General features: G+C 43.3%; 1 protein-coding gene across 1 annotated transcript in view; it reads left to right on the top strand.

Annotated features, from left to right (window-relative positions):
* Positions 1-15,973, top strand: part of CDH4 (cadherin 4) — a 426,117-nt gene that overhangs the window by 309,618 nt on the left and 100,526 nt on the right. The window lies entirely within an intron of this gene.

The raw sequence follows: 15,973 nt of genomic DNA, 5'->3' as shown, positions 1-15,973 counted from the left end.
TTTGCGTCGTTGGGAATAAGCGTGAAAAATAAGGAGGATCAGGTCTTTTGAAATGTTTTTCCTGTGTAACACTCAAACCTTTGGGGCAGCAGTACAGCTCTCCCTGCTTTGAATCAGTACTGGAGCAACCTGTTAAAAAGTGGGATATGCCATGAAACAACTGGATTGTAGGAGAACAAGTGGGCTGTAACACATCGCTGGGTCCTGCGGTGCTGTGGGGTTTAGTGCCTGGCCCCATATCTGCCAGGAAAGGCTGAAATATTCAGGAGGGGATTGTCCCCTCGATCCCTCATCTTCAGTCACTGCTAGGAGGAGATGAGCAGGATTGTGCTGTATGAATAACACTAACGCTGCAGCCTCCTTATTTAAAACTAAATTTGCGACTGCTTCTTGAAGGTCAGTGCAAATTAAATTGTTACTTGTGCTTCGAGAGATATTAAAAAATGTTTTTAGTATTGTTATTCTCTTGCTGCACATTTTTATCTCTTTCATTATGTGCATCCCGTTTGGTATCTATTTTTGATACCTCCTATTAGATTTGTCTGATGCTCATTAATGTCTTTCCTACTGGCTCGTAGAGGTTTTACTCTGCAGCCTACAGATACAGTGAGATCCTTCTCCTTTACCATGCAGCTGCGACTGATTTCTTTCTTATCTCCTCTTCCTAATTTTTCCATGCCATAATGTCATACAAATGTGTAGGCTGGTTCAGCACTGGACTGACATTATGGTTTTTCTCCATGAACTCATCTTAATGTTACACCAACCTTACAAATGGGGGTCAGATGAACTCAGTGAGAGCTGCTCCAGCATGGTTGGTAACGTGGGGTTTTGGAATTGTGATCACAAACTTACCAATCAGCTCAGTCAGGCTGCTCAGTGTGAGGCATATGAACATTGGGAAGTCAGAGGAATCACTTTAGTGTGATTTGATTTTCGCCCTGTTTCTTAAGGAAGTCTGCCCAGTTGCTTTTAATCTTTCATTTGGTTGAAGCAAATTTTACAGAAGGAGCAGGATCTGTATTTGTAGCATTTGTATTTGTGTCTGTTCCCTGCATTAGCATCAGTGATATGACAGGGCAAAGTCCTAAACTGGAGCTTTATTGATAGTTCTCAAAAGAGCAGGACTGGTGATTATTCCTTGCTGGAGGTCATTGGTAAGTTCAAGGTAAATACAGTGTGATACTCTCTGCTAACTACATTTGGCACATCTCCCAGCACATCCCAATCAACTCAGAATAAGGTCTACCAAGCTTTGGTGAGAGCTGCATGTGTAATGTATATGCAGATATACTCTGAATAAATCACTGTAAACAATGCTGAAACGGTGGGACAGTTCATTTCCAGAAATAAATTGGACCTGCTGTGGAGTTCTGGCATCGCCAGTTCTCCTAGGATCAAAGGGCATCGCTCTGTCTGCTCCTTGGGAGCCTGCAAGAGGTAAAACAAGTTGGTGGCTTTGGGATGTTGTCAGTGAGTGCAGTTTTGGAATAACAAAGCTCCTTGATCCGGTCGGAGTTTGCGTTGCCATCGGTGCTGGCAGGAGGCAGAGCTCCCCGCGGTGCAGTCGGGGGTTTGTCGGCTCGGCGCGGGGCAGCACAAGGTGGAGGTGGCTGCAGTGACCGGAGAGCCTGCCGACCACAGGGCAGCGCCCTACAGAGCAGCCGGCCCAGCAGTACAGCTTCATTAGTGTGGCACTCTGCCCTGGCTAATAGACCCAAATTCTCAGCAGGACCAATTAGCGAGGGCAGGCTTAGATACACAGCTTCCAGTTCTGGCACTAACCCTCCTGTGACCCATAGACTTTGCATCTAGTGCCGCACACAGAGCGGCCAGGCTGTCCCACCGCACATGCCCGTCCCCTTGATTCCTTTCCTGCAGCCTGCCTCCCTTTTCCCATTGCAGTCCTGGTGCCAGGCAATCCCGCGAGGGCAGGGAGCAGGACAAACACCAAGTGCCTTGCCCCAGCTGTAATTCCCCGTCTTCAAATGTCCCAGCTGGTGGAGCAAGACACAACTTGCCTCTCCCAGCATAAGCAGAAAACCACAATCTCTTATTTCTATCCTCTTTTTTAATGGCTTGGCTCTGCTAATTCCTTAAATTAGGTATTTTTCACATGAAAGGTTTCTTTCTGACTTGCGTCGGCATTTGTCAGATTCTTAGGGCAGAGGGCGAAACTCGGAACCTGCGTTGGGGAGTGTGGTTCCATTGATGTCAGCAGAAATTTCCCTGCTTACATCAGGCCTGAATTTAGCCCATAGTGGTTCTTTTGTAGCATCAGAAAGCTTTGTGTGCGTCTGGACTGAATGTCCACGCTGTCAGATCAGAGTGTGTCTGGGACAATTGGCATGTGGGTAATTGGTACATTTCTGTAAGAGAAAATGGTTCATGATCCTTGTAAAGGAAAATAAAATAATGTTATTCCCCACTGACATATTAAGTGAATTGATAGTGTTTGAAAAGGCAGGTATTAAATCTGGAAGCAGCATGAGTGTTATGAAGTAGCTAGCAGTTTTATCCCAGCAATTTAAAATTCCTATCATTCAGCTCTCACTGATTTGAAAGTCACACATTTATTTTAGATTGTAGCCATGAATTTCTTGGGAATTACCTGACATGAAAGCATGGAAGAGTCACTTGATATGAACTGACAAGACTATCAAAGAAAACATCTTGATACACTTAATCCAGTTGCAAGTGACTTTATAAAAGTTTTTTTATCCAGCCATATTATTCATTAGTAGCATTTTAGTATTAGGAAAACCATTCAGTTAGATGAAAAGTCTAGGCATCCTGTAGGGCAATAATCTAAAGCATCCCTGGAGATCTGATTTCAGACTCCAAATAAATTAGGTCTCTTGCTCTCCTTGTACACACAGTTTACTCATGAACGTGAACTGTCTGGCTCCTTATTTCCTTGCTGTGCTGTTAATGTGAAAAATGTTATGTAAACAATTGTCAGGATAAGAAACTATTACCCAGAGAGCCTGGGACTAAAGCAATAGGTATATTAGAAGATAGGACAGAAGTTTTTTTATCTTTGGACTCTATCTGTCCTGTTTCTGCCTGTGTTTAATGGTCCTGGCTTTCATGATCACAAAAATTTACCAGCTGATCCGTGCTTTGAATTAGTTCAGAATAGAAGTGTGGAAGATGAAGGAAGAAGCCCAGATGCATTTGGCACAATCTGACACCGCCGCTGGTCTGATGCAGATGACCAGATGTTCCAGGGCACAGGAGATCTCTGGTTTTCTTTTGACTGTCCCAGTGTCCTGACGCGTTGTCAGAGCACGGAGATGTTCTGGCTCTTGCTGCTGGGGAGCTGTCTCCTCCCATTACTCCACCAGATGATTTGGAAACCGTGACCCTTTTCCCATGTGTGCGATAGCCACACCATCAAACGCACAGGCTGTCAGAGCCAGATGTTGCCCCGAGGACAGGGCAGTGCGGTACGAGGGGAGGGGGCACACGCTGCCCAGGCACCCGCAGATTCATCTTCTGAGGATGCAAGTTGTTCCCATGGGCTTCTCTAATGCTCACCTGAGAGCTGGCAGAACAGCAGATTTGGCCCAGGTGATACAGTGCTTAGTAGTTGCTGATGCTCCCGTATTCTGAGTTAAAACAAGTCAGTGAGCTCAGGGTTGGTGTTTCTGTCCAGTGGGAAGCTGAGAGGAGCAGGACAGGGATGGATGGATGGATGGATGGATGGATGGATGGATGGATGGATGGATGGATGGATGTGTTTGCCTTCCCTCCCCTGAAAGAAGAAAAAAGCCTTCCTGGTGTTTTTTGTGTGTGTTGTCTTTATGGTCAGCATCTGTCACGGCTGAGCAGTAGAGCTCTGGGATGCTGACCAGCTCTTTTCACAACACTTTAAATAACCAGAAAGACACACAAACCTAATAAAAAGCAGAGAGGAGATGAGAATCCATATTAAAGGCATTTATAACTCGAACAGAAGTCTCCATTTAAATAATGTTTTGAAACATACTCTCAAAATTTTATTTATGGTATGGGGTTTGTAGCCCAGCCTTTTTTCCCTGAGGACCGAGGGACTGGAGCGCACTAAGCCACACAAGGGCAGTTCTACATTCAAGACTTTTTTATTAAAATTCTCAGGATATATTGGCACTCTTCTGTCACCACTTGTCGATGGAAACTTTAAAACCCTTGTACAAGTAAGGATTTAATTGCTAACATAACATGTTCATTCTCTTGCAAAACTTCTTGTGGTTGTGTTTCTATGGTAGGACTAAATGGAAATAGGATTGAACAGTCTGAATTATTCTCATCAGAGATACTGGATGCTTGGGTACCCTTTGTTGAAAACTACCTTGTACCTGCCAAAAGATATTGCTTAAAGAATCAGTAATCAAATGTTTCCGAAGCATCTTCTAAGTCTTTTCTTGTAACTAATGTTTTTATTAAGCAAATCATTTATTAACAGCATTTTCCAGGAAAACAAATTTCAATGCCTCTGTGTGCTGGGTATGTGGCTTCTCATAGACCTCGCTGCAGAAATGTGTTTTGAAAGAATCTGCTCTGAAAAAAGAGCCTATGACTTCATAAGCGATAATTGTACATGTATTACTTTGATTCTGTTGCTAAAACAGTATCTTTGTGTTGTGTGTCTTCACACCATGTCTGGCTCTGCCGTGTCCAGGAACCTCATGAGAACCTCACACGGAAGTAGAGTTTTCTTCATCAAATCCATCTACCAGTTTTCAAGGGAAACAAACCATTTTCCCCCCTGCTTATTTTCCTACTTTCACACATCATACACACAAAAAGCATTTCTGCTAATTTAAGAATTATGACAGTTCACCCCTTCTTTCCTTCACACTACAGCAGCAATGCAGTTTGAGTCACATCAGTAGCATTCCCGCTGACCAAGATTATAGCTCAGCAGGAAAACAAGTCATTCCAAATTGTCTCCTGGCATAAACATTTTGGATCATTTTTATATTACAACTAAAAGAGGAAAAATCCAGGTTTTCAGACTTTTTTTGTGCTCTTGTCATGTGAAAAATGACAAGGCTTTTACTTTTACAATGAAAGTTACTTTTGCTTCTTTTTACTGCTGTAGCGGTACCAACTTTTAAGAAAAAGAAAATAGTGTGGGTTTAGTATGCTGTTATTACACATGCGTCTGCAGATTAAAGGCTCCCTAGGTACCTATTGATACAATAGACCATAACAGCTCCTTTGGAGTCATGTCAGACTGTCGTAATCAACCCTGTCAGTGATCCACAGATAATAGGACATTAAGAGGTGCTTGAACCATGGGTTTCGATCCTGGTTGTGTTTATCTGAAGGAACGTGGAGGTTCATACTCTTTGGCCGGCACACTGCGAGGTGACCACTTGGCTGGGAGCAATGCAAAGGAAATTGATGAACAGCATCTCCCACGGTTGAACATTGTGGTTTTAAATGGCAGCTGGAGAAAGAGCTTCTAGCAACTACTGCTGTGCTTTGCATTTGCACTTCTCAGAGGGTTTTTATGAAGAAAGGGTTGTCTGGAAAGCTTTAGGCCTGAAGTCTTTGGTGGACAACGTTCTGGCTCCTTGTCTACCTAAAGGCTTGGCGGTCAGGGTTCTGATAGCTAAATGTTTGTGGAATGTTTGTATTCTTCTGGTGGTGATGATGGTACTGACATCTTCATCTTTCCATTAAAAAAAGGGCAGATTCTGGTACTTATTCTAATACACTTTGAGCAAAGTGCCCCATTGAATGTTGATGGGAAAAGGAACTAGATGATATGGAGCATTTAAACCCAAAAATCTTTCTTCCTTTAACTATTACCTAAAATTTTATCAACTATTGTGTGATCAAGAAAGCCAGCACAGCCTCTGCTGCCATTCGAGTGCAGCACAAGTGACTTCAAGTGGAATTTACCTGTTTACCTGCTAAACCTCTTGAATGAATGAAAGCTGGGGAAGTGTAATGCTGGAGCTGAGAACAATATGGTCCTGCTGATCCCTACAAGCTATTTAAAGTGCTCTCTCGGTTCAGCTTCTTTAATAGGAAAAAACTTATTTCTTCTACAGACTTAATACTTAATTACACCAACTCTGGGAAGAACCTAATATTGTGAAGGTCAGTAAAGTCATGATCCCTCAGTATTCAGGCCTGATTTTTCCCTTGCAAAATTTAAAAGAAGAAATCCCTTTTATACCTCTTAGGCCTTGAGATTTGTGGGTTTTAATGGATGTCTGGCTGTCAGATAAATATATAGCTTTAAAGACAACAAAATGTTCTAGGCAGTAAGAAAGAAGCTTGTTTAAAGAAATTGCTTGTGTCATGATTTTGTATTCATCCCTCAGAGAAGATGATTAGGTCCTGTGAAGACAAAAGGACGAATGATATATTTGTAGTGTGGAATTGAACATTAAGAGTTTTCCAGGGAAAAAAGGAAAAAAAAAAACCTCATCTTTCTTAGAGAAAATAAATTTGAGTGGAAAGTAAAACCAAATGAGTGTGTACATATATATACATATATATATATATATACACACAGAATTTTGAAGTTTTTCCCCTACTTAAGTTAGTAAAGATCTTCCCTGGCTGTCAATAGAGCTTGTGTAACCACTTACAGATCTCTGGTACCTGTAGCTGGCCGCACTTGGTGTTACCAGACTCTTATTTGCTGGTAACTTTGCTGGATTTTGATAATTTGAGATGTTTGTTTGCCTCAGGCAGAATACTTTTGAAAAGTTTTGGCTGTAACAGTTCTTTCATCTCATGCAATTAGGGTTAGTCTAAAACGCATTTTCTTATTTTGATACTTGCTTGTTTTCTGTGTTACAGGCTGTTCTGGAGCCCTTTGAAGTCGATGGAAATATGTCCATTAACTTCAATAGACTCTAGTTTGTCCCTAATCAATAGTAATTTGATTAAAATAGCCCTGAATGTTCTGCATCCCAGTGGATGTTGCAGTTGTTCTTCAGGTTGCATTATCCTCCAGGTTTCCTGTGGACAGTCAGTTCTGTTTGCCAGGGTAAGGGGAAGCATGATGAGACGTAAATCTCACAGTTGTCACCGTTCCTGCTAAGTCATGGTGGACAAATTTGAGTCAGGTTAAACCCACACTGTGTGATGTGGTTTCATGTTGCTGAATCCTTCCACAACCTGCTTTCTGCAAGGAGCAGGGTTGTCCTGGTACAGAATGGGGAGGGGATTGTATTTTCTTTGTTTTCCCTTTTTTCTTCCTCCTCTCAGCCAACACTAACACAGGGTTAGGAGCAGTGGCTGCGACTGCTCTTCGTGGAGCTGGTTCAAGAAATATGCAGGCCTAGAAAAAATGATAATGTATTATTGCTCTGGAAAATTCTTTGTGTTTAGATCATAATCCTTTAAAAATCGCAGTGTCTTTGCTTGCCTCTCCATGCTTTGGAAGAGCTTTTCCCCTGAAAGGCAGCATTGGTCTCCTATGGCAGAAAGGACACCTGGGGTGTTCCAGCCATCCATCCATCCATCTTCTCCTCTGAATCTGAATTGCCAGCACTGTATCCTGGTTGGCCATGGCTTGGTCTGGCCATATCCTAAATATCTGTGTGGTCTTTCTGCCACCCACTCAAGCGGCCAGTGAAACTTTCTATATCAGTTTCCCAAGCCTTTGGCAGAACTCAGATTGGGTGGTCAAAGATTCTCTTGGTCTGATCTGCTGTTTATTCACCATCACTCTGAATTTCAGAGCTGAAATGCTGGCATTTTTTAAATCACCAAGAGCATCTTTTTCTCCTTGCATGCTACCTGAAAAAATGCTCACAACCTCCCATTACTGCTTGCCCTGTTACCGGTGCACCAATTTCTTTTCTTGACTCCTGTGTCTTTTTAAACTCAATATAGAAATGAAAGAGAGGGGGGAAAGAAAAACAGCAATGAAGCTCTGCATTGAAATTGAAGTTCACAGCCTGACACAGATGCACAGAGCCTTCCAAATCAAAGGGAATTGATGAGCCTTGCACAGGCAGGTGCCCCAGCTCAATCACAACCTAAATAATCCCGAAATTAAGATCAGAGCCTGTCGCTGCGGTTGCTGCCATATGTAGCCACGACTCAGCTCTGCCTCCCATGCTGAGGCAGGGAGTTGAGTCCATGGAAGCACCAACGGGCAGAGCGGTGGGAGCCCTGGCACCGAGATCCATCGCTCTTCTGCGGGGAAAGCGAATTTTGGAGTCCTGGGGAGCCGGGATCAAAGAGCTGCGGAAGTGACAAGTGTGGCATGTCACGGTGCACCCCATGCTGGGCGACTGGGGGCGCGGTGTGGGCAACCACACATGCCACCTCTTAATTAGAGGAAAAATGCTGTCCCTCGGTGGTGGTCTGGAACCAAAAGGGATGAGCTAAGGGGGATGTCATCCTCTGAACAAAGAGATGGGCAAGAGCACAAATGCCTGGGAACAGGGCCATAGAGGGAATGAATTATATGCCCTTCCAAAGCAACTCTTTGTTAGTCTTATTAAAAAATATATAAAAAATAAGCTGCAACTATTATGCTCAACATAGCATTTTAAAAGCTCACATGGCTTTCAAGCGTACCCCGCTAAGCACAAATTATGATTCATTTGGAATTTGCTAATTAATACTGGCAAGGCATTGTCCCCTGCTGTTGCCCAACTTCTTGCTTGAGAGAACTTTTTATTTTTAAAGAAAAAAGAAAATATTTTATCTTGGAACAGTAAGGTGCCTCTTCAGATGTGAAGCCTGCCAAGAAAGAACAGGAAGAGGGTGAAATGTGGGGGGTTTTTCCTTTACTTTCACTGAGTTGCTTTATCATCCGTAGCACAACCCGACTCTTAAGTAAGGCGATGACCAGAAATAGCATTGCAGGCAGTGCTGGCTTTGCTCTCATCCCCGTCTTTAAGTACTAAAAACTGGGGAAGAGTAAATCGTCATTTAAACTCTGGATATTGCAGCAGGCAAAATGATTTTGCCTTTTTTTCTCTCTATGAACTAATGGATGTGGAATCTTTCAAAAAGTAAACCAACTCCTCTTAATAAAGCTCTGCATATAGATATTTAGCAGCTAAGCACTAAATCCACGGAATAGGGAGAAAGTGCAGTAATGGATTAATATATAAAAGGATGCTTTTTCCCCTTCAAAGCCTCCTTAAGTGCTGACTGATGGAATAAACCCTGAAAACTTTTTCTGTGCTAATTGTCATGTTCCTTGGCTTGCATCCCATTTGCTGTCCGTCACCCTCTGCAGTTTAAGAAGTTTCACATAAGAGCTTTCTTCTTCTGTTTACAGGCATGCCGTGTAGTGTATTCAAAACCAGGGGTAGTTCAGAGGGTCAGGAAATCTTCCTCCTGCTTCTTATTAGAAAGAAAAAAAAAAAGCCTTGAAGATTTAGAGTTTGAAGAAACATCATTCCCTCCCATACATCCAGCTTCTCAAAGGCACAAGAGCCAACTTTGAGCTTTCCTAGAAATAATCATGAAGCGATATCCCACTCTAATCGCCGCAAAAATACCGGGTCAGCTTGTCAGCCAGTGGAAATTGGTGTGCAGGCACTGAACTGAAAGGAGCCATGCTGATTTACACCAGCTTGGGGAGCAAGGCATGGCTTAGGAACCAGCCGCGTGGGTTTGGTATGTGACAGAATATTTTCATTTCCTCTGATTAAAAAAAAAAAGATACTGTATGAAATAATCTGTTCCTTCCTAATATCACCTTTCAAGTATTTATGGGACTGATAGAGGAAGATACCCTGTAATTCCATCCCAATTAAATGCCCAAAGTCAACAGTTCACAGTTCCTTCACTGGTGGATTATTTGCGACTCTCTTGGTTCCCACAGGACCTATTCCCTGTGTCATTATCAACTTTTTTTAAATTGAAAGTATTATGAAGGCAATTTCCTGCCACCAGCGACTCTCTCATCACTTTCTCAGGGCCCTGCAGCATGAGAACAACCACTCCAACTGAATCCGTCAGCAACAGAGAGTCCATTGGACTGACCTGAATTACAGAGAAAAAAAGAAAACAAATAGTTCAGAAGTGTTCTATATGAAATATTTTTTCTTTATTCTGATGGTTTTAAAGGTTGTTGTGGACCACCATGTTTCACATCCACTGTCACCAGTTTTCAACAAGTCTTTAAGAAAATGTGTGTGCTGGTTGGGGTGGATCTGTAAGACCTGGAGGGTGTATTTCAGATTTACAGTTGAACTATAAAAATCCAGCACAAGGGTGGATATAGTGAACAGAGCAAAGAGCACGAGAAAACCCAGAAGTGTTGTAAAAGCTCAGATCTCATTTGTGCTTCAAAAGCAGAAACCAGAGCAGGGTTTCCCAGCTTTGCTCCTGCAGGGCTGGGACCGGGCTGGGTGCTGCGCAGGGAAGCCGTCTGCAATGCAACACCTTTGCTTACAGTTTGTGTGACGCAAAAATCCCTTCCAGGGCTTAAACAGAGGATACAAATGGCCTGTGGCTGCTTTACAGGAAGCAGGGGCCAGATTTTCTGTGTATTTATAGTAAGTTGTGCAGCAAGCCCTAGAAATAATTTGACTTACGTTTCAGGTGTTCAGGCAGGAACACGGTTGCACTGATGATCTGGCCCCGATTTGCTGGTGTTGAATGTCTTGGAAAGTGTCATTCATGCTGTCACATGCACAGAGGAAATAACATTTCCTTCCAGTCTGTTTTACATACCGTAGTAGCACGTGTTAGTTGTAGCTGTACTTGACTGAGAGTAGAAGTGGCAGCAGAAGTGCATTTTGGGGTTGGTCGTACCCCTTTAGATAAAGCCCAGCATGCAGATTTCTGCATTTTGGCTGTTCCCAGAGATTACTGCTGGTTCTTATTCTCAGTATTGTCAGAGATATCTCTATTACACAGCTTGGAAAACAAGCAGAAGGTCGGATGGGTTCTCTGCGCTCGCAGCCGTGCTCTGTTTTACTCCTCTGGCTGCAATTGATAGACCCAGCGGCGTGGAACAAACATTGCTCCCGTAATTAACTCCTGCCTGTTAGACCTGCAGGTAACATGCAGCTCGGGGATTGTAGGGGGGTCGTGGCAAACCAGATGTGCACGTAACAGAGAAATAGAAGGGTGAGGTGCAGACACATACACCTCCTCGTGTGGGGTGCCTTGTTGAAAGTTTGATATGCATAGTGGGGATCTCTGCTTAAAAAATGGAATTAGACCCTGCCAGTTGCATTTCCAGTATTTTACTAATCTATTCTTTCACCACAAATAGCATATTTTATGGTGTTACTTTATTGATTGAAGGAAAGATTCTATTTGACAGCAGTTTCAGAAAAGCCTTCAAGTTGTCCAAGATGTGGTAGAATTATTAACTACCCTAAGCTGACATATGGTAATTTAACGTTTAATGTTTGCCCTGACACGTTGAGGAGTCATCATGCCAAGTTACCAGCTGATGCGCAGAAGTTTATGAGTACATAAATAATAGCTGAAATAGTTTTCTGGAGCCATGTTTGGATTTAAACATCCAGCCTTTGATTTGTCGCATGTTATAGTTAAACTTTCTTCGCCAGGGCGGCGGGGGCTGGAACCCCGCTGCACTACCCACTACAGTTGGAATAAATTAATAGGATTTTGCAGCTTTTTGCAGCTGTATTTGTACAACTTCATCTTGAAATAATTTTAATTTCTGTGCCTAGGCTTATAATTTTTTCAAGCGCGTTACACAGTTGGCTGTACATAATTATGTCTTACAGCCATAAGCACTGACAATCTGCTTACCTAAACTATTCTGCTCTAAACTTGTCATTTAACTGATGGTGAAGGAGTCGCATGTAATTCACCAGATCGGAAATCAAATTATCAATTAATAATACTGCAAAAAAAATGGAACAAGAAATTCATTATGGCTGTCAGAGCATCTGCAATTAAAAGGCAGCCGAGCACCAGCATCCCAGATCAGAATTAACTCCACTATCCTTGTCAACCAAGACCACCAAGCACAGAAAATCTGAGCGAGTGGTTTGCACCTCACTCCTATTCTGGAAGTACTTGAAAAGGCAAATGGCAAATTGTTTTTTCTGCAAACCAACCTACCTGTGTGAATGTGGTCACTGTTATTGGGGTTTTGGGGGGTAGGAGGCTTGTGGTTGTGTCTCTGCTTGTGACTTTTGAGGACTGTTATTGGCTTTGAGGGGTTAAATTCAGAAACAGAATGTGCCATAAAGGGAAGTGAGATGTAAAAAGGCATTAAAACATGCCAAAAATGATTGTTAAATATATATATATATATATATATATAAAATATTATATATGGCACCATGTCCTGAAGCAGGCCTGTCTGCATCTTGTGTTAAAAGCATGTGTAGAAGCAGCATGTCAATAAGTCATATGAATAAGTCTAACATGAATTCAAGTCAACTTAAGCAGAGGTCTCAGATTTGACCCTCACAGACGTACAGTTAATGAAAGATAAAAACTTGCCAAGAATTCAGCCCTGTGAATTCGTTCCAAATAAGCAGAGTTCAGCTAGGTTTGAAATTTCCTAGAAGGCCATCTCCCCTCCCTAATGCACAAAGCAGATTTGCAGAAATGATGGTTATTTGAGTCTGAGGACACCCACACCAGGGGGAAAAAGGTGCCTTTGAACTGTGGGGCCCGAGTGCGGGAGCTGCAGCTGCCGGGGGTGTTGTTGCCATGTCTTGCTCAGCAGTTGCTTGAAGGAAAAAAGCAGCTCTCGGATACCCTTCTTAGCTGCTGTTATGTGCTGCAGAAGAAAGCAGACTTATCCATCCATGGGCAGAATTTGGTCATCAGGGAAAACTTATAGAAAATCCAGTATTTCATCTGAGAGTTGCATAGCATACGAGGATGAAGCCTGAGACTGAAGTCAGCTCACGCTGGCTTCGTTCAGTGGAGAATAAATGGTAAAGGCTAAACCTGCGCTGATGCCCGTTAGCATTGCTCCTGTGGTGCATAAGGAGAACTCATTTTCTGCCTCCTCACAGTTGGTGGTTCCCTTTACTGACCATCGAAATAACTTCTGTATGCACTGTGCCGTGTGTTCTGCCCTACAGAACAAACGAATGGGTTTGCTTTTCCTGTGATTAAACTTATTAGAGAGACTTTGAGAACTGCAGAGCTTTAAATCCTGCTCTGCAAGCATCCCAAAGTGGTGTCTCAAACATGAGCCTCAGCAGATTCTGTTCTCCAAAATACACACACTAGAGGGTTTTATTGTTTCCTGTTGTTCGCTATTTACAGACAGGTCCAAAAGCTTAATTTTATGCTGAGTCTAGCATTTGCAGTCATGCCTCAGCACCACTTCTCCATGATCTGTAATATCTCTAGGTGTCGTACAAAATGTAGATTCAATGCATGGCTATATGTGATTAGGAAAGCTGGAGCTCCTTGCAAAAGCAAAGGTCGTGCTAAGATGTATTATATCCCTTGAGTCTGGGAAATGCTCCCTTCATGAAGACACAAGTATGTTTGTTCTCCAATGAATCCTTTTTCCCTGTGTCCAAGCTCACCGTTCTACCAAGAGGAATGGGGCTTGTGTCAAATTGCTGTGTGTCATACAAAGATTGTTCTTCTGCTGTGCAGCTTAATTTTTAAGTGCCATGGGCCGGCTGAAATAAATTAGCATGGCTCTATTTGAAGCCAGTGAGTCTGCACTGATTTATACTAGCTGAGGGCTCCGATCATTAGGTAGAGTGATCAGGTTACTCTTGTGTAGATCAGTGTTTGCTGCCCGTGGTTATCTTCTGCACTGAAATTTGGGTTTGCTGATCAGTTTTACCCAGGAAGGTGCTGCAACCTCTTTGCCTGGCTTTGTGGCAGATGTAGCATGAGGCTTCAGGACAGACAAACATCAAAAAGAAATGAGGACTAAGTCCCACTGGTGTGATTGATTTATTTTGATTTAATCTTGGTTTGGGCAGAGCCATAGCTGACTGCAGTAGGGTCAGCTGCAAGAAGGCACTGCAGGATAGAACCCTTCGGAAGGATAACAGTGTGTAGCCCTTCATAAATAGATTAAGAAGGACGATCACTTGCCTGTCATGACTCCTCCAGCGCAGCAATAAGAACAGTGCATTTTGAACTCTCAGAGGTATTTTCTTTGACCTTTTGTCACGGAGCATCCTCTACAGCAGAGGAGGGCTTGTGCATCTGCTTCAAATCCCAGTGACTTCATATTAGGCCCTTGCATCTCGCACAGCGTGAACCAGCCTTAGTTCTCCAGGGCCAGCGTTGAGCCGACAGCAGCACGTGCTGCTGCACTGGGATGCCTTCAGTCACCACGCTGAAGAGTCTGCTCTCTTGTGAGAGAGATAAGAGAAAGAGCAGTAAGAGGGAGCTTTGTCGCTCCTGCTATCAACGTTCTGGCAGTGATAAGACATTAGTCACGTGGTGGTTTTCCGCTGATCTGTACTAATCTTCTTTTCCCATCAGAGCTGCTGTCCTCCTCTCACTCACCTGGCTGCAGCCTGAAGCATTTCCACACTGGAGTACTTGAAAACTGAACTGGCTGAAGAAAGGCACATGTTGCTTTAGAAATCACTCTGCCGTATCAATTACCATTAGATGTGGAAGATCCATTAGCATTGGCCAGTTCCTGATACAGGCACATTAGCTTCTTGACCTTCGTAATAGCGAGTAATGAAAATTGCTTAATTATTTAATCATGAAGACCATGCAACAAATTACAATTTACCGAGTCTTCGCTGGTGAAGACAGAGACCTGGCAGGGCTGGCATCGTCTGGGCTGCTGTTGGTCCCAAGTCACCAGTCGGAACCTTGTCCCAACTGGGGAGTTACACAGCCAGCAGACTGGCCCCGCGAATCCTGCAGACCTCAGCCTCGTTGTAGCCAGACAGCTTATGCTAAAACATAAATTCTTTGCCGTTCCAGCAGGTAGGAAAGCAAAGTTAAAGTGCGGCAGATCCTGAGCCGGGTTGCGCTGCTGCACACCAGGTATTCTGTGCTTGTAGCATCTCATCTGAGCATATAAGAAATTTGGTTTCCTAGGCAAAGGGATTGTTATTTTGCTTTTATTCCAAGCAGAATAATGGTAGTTTTGAATTGGACCATGAGTCTGACAAGTTCATTTTCATCCTGTACTTACGCGTGGGGTCACACACGGTTATTGGCCAGAATCGCAGGTGGAAATTTTTCTCTCCCCCTGCATTACAGTCTCCTTGTTGAGCCTGGTTTATATTCTCCTGTTCTCCATCTGCTCAATGTTACATCTTCATCCAGGTAGAGGAGAAAAACCCTGGTAAACAGTTCAAAACAAAAACCTGGAAGGGAGAGAGGAAGTGACGAGTATCAAAGCTACCCACAGGCACAGGGAAAGCTCTGGAGAAACGAAACCACATGGACATAATTGGCCTGGAGGGACCTGCACTGTTGGAGAGCAGCCCTTGGACGGTGGGAGCCGTGTGAAAGCCAAAGGACCCGTGAAATGCTGGAAGCTTCAGCAGCTGAACATTTGGTGAAGCTCCTCAGCCAAGCGCTCGCAGGGTCCGTGCAGAACCGGCAAACTTCTCCCGGTCAGAAACGGGAGAGCTGGCTGGGAACAAGGTCCCCTGTGGGCAGGAGAGGTTCTTCTGCTTGGCGTTCAATCATTTTATAGTTTCATTTCTTTCTTTAATGCAGGCTACGTCATCAGTTACATTAGTAACTTAAATCACAGCTTTCATCTCTTGAACACACTCATTTTACTCCATTTCGTCATCAAAATAAATACATTATCAATCACTTTGAACAGATTTCCACTGGAGCAGGGGAAGATTCAACCTGGCATGAGACATCCAGCCATTAGGACAAAGGGAGCATTTTTATGGTTTGGATTTGGAGTTTAAAGAGGAGGAAACTTCAGCTCTTGCATAGTAATAGTGGCAGTAGAGTAATGCTGTTTGTAACTGCAGGAAGAGTGCTGTTCGTTGCAATGAATCTCAATATGCCATGTAAAAATAAGATATCTAGTCTAAGTGTAGTCCTTGGTTCTATCTCTACAGTATATGGAAAGAGAAAACCA

Source organism: Streptopelia decaocto (assembly GCF_964273445.1).
Source record: "Streptopelia decaocto genome assembly, chromosome: 14".
Lineage (NCBI taxonomy): Eukaryota > Metazoa > Chordata > Aves > Columbiformes > Columbidae > Streptopelia > Streptopelia decaocto.
This window is presented reverse-complemented; position numbering and strand designations above follow the sequence as displayed.